Source organism: Mus caroli, chromosome 13 (assembly GCF_900094665.2).
Source record: "Mus caroli chromosome 13, CAROLI_EIJ_v1.1, whole genome shotgun sequence".
Taxonomy (NCBI): domain Eukaryota; kingdom Metazoa; phylum Chordata; class Mammalia; order Rodentia; family Muridae; genus Mus; species Mus caroli.
In genome coordinates this window covers 73,442,031-73,447,462 of record NC_034582.1, presented here as the reverse complement: position 1 = coordinate 73,447,462, position 5,432 = coordinate 73,442,031, and the positions used below count along the sequence as shown (strand labels likewise).

The 5,432-nt window shown below is 40.7% G+C and overlaps 1 pseudogene; it reads left to right on the top strand.

Moving 5' to 3' along the window:
• The first annotated feature begins 557 nt into the window (after positions 1-557).
• On the top strand, positions 558-2,335 carry LOC110307711 (annotated as a pseudogene).
• Positions 2,336-5,432: the final 3,097 nt, after the last annotated feature.

Genomic DNA, 5,432 nt, shown 5'->3' with positions numbered 1-5,432 from the left:
CTCTCTCTCTGGCTCTCTTCTCCACTGGCTCCTGATGGGGTAAGCAATAAAGCTTGTGCTGCAGAAGATTCCGGTTGCCCTGAGCGTGTTCTTACCAGGGGAACAAAAGCGCGGGCAATATTTCATAAATGTGAAAAAAGGCATAATGTTTTTAATATACCAAGACTTTAACTAAGACTCAAACTATTTTATAGAGAAAAATGGGGGTGGGGGAAGACGTGCAATAAAATGTCAATAAGTAGAGATGCAATTGAAAAATTAGCAAAGAAATTACTTAACTTATCTATGAAAGAAATAAAAATTTAAATTGTCATGAAATCCTATAATAAATAGCTTAATAATACTTAAAAAAATACTCATTCTTAATAATGAGTAATTTGCAATACAGTCAAAGTCTAGTGACAAGGAATACTTTCACTGGAGATTTTCTCCCCCCTCCCCCTAAAAAAAGAGAAAAAAGAAAAAAGAAAACGATTCTCATCAAATCAAGAATCCCTAAAATCGGCAGAGAAGCTCAAGGAGCAGCTCTGTTGTGACAGAGGCCAAGCAGCGAGGCCCCACTCCTGAGAGGACAGTAACTACCCCTGTGGCTCATCACCATGCCTTCCAACCTGGCCAAGAAGAAGGCAGCCAAAAAAAACTAGGAGGCTGCCAAAGCCCGACATGAAGGGACATGAAGAAAATGGAGATGCTGTCACAGAATCTCAGGTGGTAGAGGAGAAAATCGAGGAGGCCAATGGCAGAGAGACTACAGGGGATGCAGAAGTGGATTTGCTGACCAAGGAGCTGGAGGACTTTGAGATGAAGAAAACTGCTGCTCGAGCTGTCACCAGTGTCCTGGCTTCTCACCCCAACAGTATGTCAGTCCATATTATCAACCTCTCCCTTACCTTTCATAGTCAAGAGCTGCTCAGCGACACCAAACTGGAATTAAACTCAGGCCAGCACTATGGCCTCATTGGCTTAAATGGAATTGGAAACGCAAGGTGCCCATCCCAGAGCACATCGACATCTATCATCTGACTCGCAAGATGCCTCCTAGCGAAAGAACACCCTTGCAGTGTGTGATGGAGGTGGACACAGAGTGGGCTATGCTGGAGAGAGAGGGTGAGCAGTTAGCACATGAGGATGCAGAGTGTGAGAAGTTCATGGAACTCTACTATCGCCTGGAAGAGCTGGATGCTAACAAAGCTGAGATGAGGGCCTAAAGGATCTTACATGGATTGGGTTTCACACCTGCTATGCAGCACAAGAAGCTAAAAGACTTCAGTGGTGGCTGGCAGATGAGAGTTGCTCTTGCTAGAGCCCTCTTTATTCGGCCCCATGCTGCTTCTGGACAAGCCTACCAACCACCTGGACCTGGATGCTTGTGTGTGTGGCTGGAAGAGGAATTTAAGACTTTCAAGCACATCCTGGTCTTGTGTCCCATTCCCAGGATGTCCTGGATGGGGTCTGTACCAATATCATCCACATGCACAACAAGAAACTCAAGAATTAACACAGGTAATTATGATCAGTATGTGAAGACACGGCTGGAGTTGAAAGAGAACCAGATGAAGAGGTTTCACTGGGAGCAGAACTAGATCGCACACATGAAGAACTACATTGTTGTCATTTTATTTCCCACCGTGTGGTAAAGATCCCACAGCCTGTCATTATGGTGCAGAACGTGAGCTTCAAATATAAGAAAGACGGACATTGCTTCTACAATGATCTAGAATTTGGCGTTGACCTTGACACATGAGTGGCTCTGGTAGGACCTAACAGAGCAGGGAAGTTCACTCTGCTGAAGCTGCTAACCAAAGAGCTTCTACCTACAGATGGAATGATCCGGAAGCATTCTCACGCTAAGACAGGGCGTTACCATCAGCACTTACAGGAACAGCTGGACCTTGACATTTCACCATTGGAATACATGATAAAGTGCTATTCAGAGATCAAGGAGAAGGAGATGAGGAAGATCATTGGGAGATATAGCCTCACTGAGAAACAGCAGGTAAGCCCAATATGGAACCTGTCGGATGGGCAGAAGTGCCGAGAGTGCCTGACCTGGCTGGCCTAGCAGAACCCTCACATGCTTTTCCTGGACAAGCCTACCAATCACCTGGACATCGAGACCATTGATGCTCTGGCAGTTGCCATCAATGAGTTTGAGGGTGGCATGGTACTAGTCAGCCATGACTTCAGACTCATCCAGCAAGTTGCACAGGAGATTTGGGTCTGTGAGAAACAGATAATCACCAAGTGGCCTGGAGACATTCTAGCCTACAAGGAGCACATCAAGTCCAAGCTGGTAGATGAGGAGCCCCAGCTCACCAAGAGGACCCACGTGTGAGCCCTCAGCCAGGCTTGGATCAGGAATGCCATCTGGAGACTGCCAGCTGATGCCTGACCAGCCATTCAGGGCAGGACCCTAGGGCTGCACTCCTGCACTGCTGCAATACTGCCCTCAACCTCTCCCCTCAGCCTGCCTTTTCTGCATCATATATCCAGCTGGACAGGACCTGTTTCCCACCCTCCTTCCATTTGGGTCTGTCTGTCTGAACTTGTCTGGCTGTTCTCCCCAGACCCTTGCTGGTTACCTTGCCCTGAAAGGTGCAGTCAAGGGTACCTGGGTTAACCCAAGGGCCCAAGCCCTGGTCTGGCCCTGGAAGGATTCAAGAGCCTCATTTTATGGGTTTCAGTGATGTTGGAGAAATATTACCAGTCCATCACCCCCATTTCTTATTGCTTCTGGTTTGGGGCTCTGGGCCAGGGCCTAGTCCTAGTCAGTATTTTAATAATTATTTAACAGTGTGTCATCTACTAAGTGTCCAATAAAGAAAGAGGAAGACCCCCTCAAAAAAATCCCTAAAATCTTACAAACATAAGATAAAGTTAATTTACTATAACTTCTCTCAATTTCTTTGTACAAAATAAATATTTAGTTATTGCTATACCATTTTCTAATATTTCAAATAATTTGTTTGGTTTTTCAAAAACTCATTTATAAATAATTCTGTATTTGATGACAATTGATAGCAGATTATGGTATCAAAATAACCATTTCACACAGTGAAGTCTTGTGATGTCCAAAGTTCACACCCAGACCTAGACCTTGGGGATACTGATTTTGTGACACAGTCCCAGGCATGGCTAAAACATACAAAAGTGACTCAAAAACAAACAAACAAACAAACAAAGAAACAAACAAGGGAAACAATAGGATCTGTGACTGCCACATACAAAAAGTTTCAAACATACCCACAAGGAAGTAAGGATGGGAAGGAGATATTGCTTCTGATCAAGAATTCTGAAAAGTCAACCTTGGAGAACAGAAATGCTGACACCTCTAGGCATTAATCTCTAATATTCATAATTATGGCTTCCCAAGCAGTCCTGGGCACTGAGGCTGGAGTTTGTGCATCCAACAATTCCATAAGTAGAACTAGTCACCAGGTACTTAGTAGGGAGAGCAGGAGATGGGCATCTTAGCACCATACTTTTATGTCCCACTAACACTGGTTTCAAACCTTTGTCTTACTCTCTTCAAAGATATTGTGAGTCCAATTTCTGTACTTCTGATTGTTGTCATATCTTTCTGTCATCCCCTATGACTATGAAATTACATATCAATAAAAATGAGTACAGACACAATATCTATGAGCAGAATAAATAAAGAATGGTTTTCTTATTTTTTATTTTTTATTTTTGCAAAAACCAGAAATTGCTACATGAGATAGAGGAAGGTGAGTGGACAATATAACATCTGATATGGCAGTAGGACAGTGGCAATAATAAAGTATAACTGGGTGTCTGTCAACCTAGATGTGGCTTATTTGTTCACACTTCAGACCAGTTTCATGAAAGGGAATAATAGAACTGTATTTTTCCATTTGGAGAGCTGTAAAAAGGAAATGGCATTTTTATTTGTTCTATGAATAGTTTTCTATTGGACCTTAGTTTCTTCTGAAGCTAGTTTTCACACACACACACACACACACACACACACAAAGATTCTGAGAATTTTAATAAATATTCTTTTGTAACACACTGTTCTTTTATCTGTATTTTCAGTTTTTTCTGATGTAGAGATAGGACTTGCAGCATCATTTGAGCATTTCCCTGAAATCCTAAATGCAAACAAAGAGTAAATACAGCTGCCAAGAATCGGTTAATATTCTACAAATGTGTCTACTACCCACTGTGCTTTGCTTGAATCGGGATCTTTGAGTCTCCATCTCTCCCAACATTGGCTAAGTGTGATTGTCTCTCACTAGTGCCTTTACAATGCTGATGCAATGGTGTGCATTCATTGCAGTGCCTTGCACACCACTGAAGTTCAACATCCCTTGAATGATTCCTGGCATGCTTACTCCTAGGTATGTGGTTTACTCATTTCCTAAAGAATGGACAACATAGGATTTTGACTCTTTTGATGACTGAAAGTATCATTATTTCAAAAATTTAATGTGCATGCAAGTACAAAACATTTTTCAGTAGTATGAGTGAAAACATAAATAATATTATTATCTGTGCTTTTAAAAATATGTATATGTTTTTGCAAAGTCTGGCTGGTATTTAATTTTATTATAATTATTGTGAAGAGGAAATTTAATTCTGAATCTACATAAAATGATGAAGTAATTCCAAACAGCAGTTGTATCCATATTCATTACTGGTTACCAAATGAGACTGATAATAAATGTACTAGGAGACTATCAGGAAGACACTGTTGATTTACTTTACATAAATAAACAAGCCACATAAAAGATGAAAGCACAATGCTTTCAGAATTGTAAGTGATTAAACATTAATGATGGCAAAGCTTAGTCAAACACTGAAAGTCTTAAAGTCTCCCACAGTACATCATGTTGTGTGTCAGCCGATAAAACAGAATGCCAATAACAGTTGGAGTCTTCTTGAAAAGACTTAAGCTTTGTCAATAGCTATAAATGTGCATGTGCCAATATCTAAAACCCTATCAATCTCTGCACAGTGTTTGTAAAAGCTTGATCAGACTAACTGTACTAAGAACATTCTAATGCTAGTTGGCACTGAAAATAAACAAGCCAGAAAGTAGACTATATTTGCTTATTTGTTCCTTAGTGTACAAGAATTTGAGTATCAACATCCTCAGATATCTATTTTCTACGTTAAAGAAGTTAGAAAGGTATGAATAAATAAAATCTTTGTTTTCAGTTACTATATTTATTTGTCTAGAGATCCAGCTGAATACCTGTACTTAAACACCTATTTTTCTAGCTAATATCAATCATGAACCAATGTAAGAATGCACTGAGCTTGACTTGTTAGACCAGGCCTGCCATTTACTCAGCTGAAAAACAAATCACTTCCTCCTTAACCAGTATAGAACAACTACACTTGCTTTAAAATAGAATAGAACATTTTAGTTACTTTTGAAGACTCAAAGAGGCAATAAGTCAACTACG